Genomic DNA, 882 nt, shown 5'->3' with positions numbered 1-882 from the left:
TGAAAACCCTCACCCCAGGGGGGTTGGGCCAGCCTGAGTGTGGAGCTGATGGCTGTTTTCAGGCTGGCCACAGCCCCTTCAGGTTTGGGGTCTCCACTGGGGTGCCTGACCAGCCTGGGTGAGGGGATGATGGCTGTTTGCAGCTGTTCACACACCCTTCAGGGTAGGAGTCCCCACTGGGGTGCCTGGCCAGCCCAGGTGCGGGGCTGATGGCTATTTGCAAGCTGACTACAGCCCCTTCAGGGTAGGAGTCCCCACTGGGGTGCCTGGCCAGCCCAGGTGAGGGGCTGATGGCTATTTGCAAGCTGACTACAGCCCCTTCAGGGTAGGAGTCCCCACTGGGGTGCCTGGCCAGCCCAGGTGAGGGGCTGATGGCGATTTGCAAGTGGACTACAGCCCCTTCAGGGTAGGGGTCCCCACTGGGGGGCCTGGCCAGCCTGGGTGCGGGGCTGATGGCTGATTTTAGGCTGGCCACAGCCCCCAGCCAACCAAGCGCCCAGTGGAGGCTGGCTAGAAGCCGGCATCTGGGATTTATTTAGCTTCTATCATTGAAACTTTGTTGCCTTTTGCGGAGGTCACAGCCAGCCAGAGCAGGTGGGAAGCTTGGCTTCCTCCATCGCTGGGGCAACCAAGCGTACGGCTTGCTCCACCTCTGTGGCTGCCGGCTGCCATCTTGGTTGGGTTAATTTGCATATAGTAGCTCTGATTGGCTGGTGGTCATGGATTGGGTGTAGCAAAGGTACAGTCAATTAGCATCTTTGTCTTTTATTAGTGTAGATATAAAAGTATATTAATGACTATTAAATAATTAAAATGCACACATGATTATAAATTGTTAAATATATGTATATATTTAAATCAAAGGTTCAGATTTTCAGAAGC

At 54.3% G+C, this 882-nt stretch overlaps 1 protein-coding gene across 1 annotated transcript in view; it reads right to left on the bottom strand.

Moving 5' to 3' along the window:
• The window catches only part of MEP1A (meprin A subunit alpha), a 40,389-nt gene that overhangs the window by 18,626 nt on the left and 20,881 nt on the right, over positions 1–882 (bottom strand). The gene's annotated exons all lie outside the window — the stretch shown is intronic.

The sequence above is a fragment of the Myotis davidii genome, unplaced genomic scaffold, assembly GCF_000327345.1.
Source record: "Myotis davidii unplaced genomic scaffold, ASM32734v1 scaffold167, whole genome shotgun sequence".
In the NCBI taxonomy this organism is placed as follows: domain Eukaryota; kingdom Metazoa; phylum Chordata; class Mammalia; order Chiroptera; family Vespertilionidae; genus Myotis; species Myotis davidii.
The sequence above is the reverse complement of the archived record's forward strand: the minus strand, read 5'-3'. Positions and strand labels throughout refer to the sequence as shown.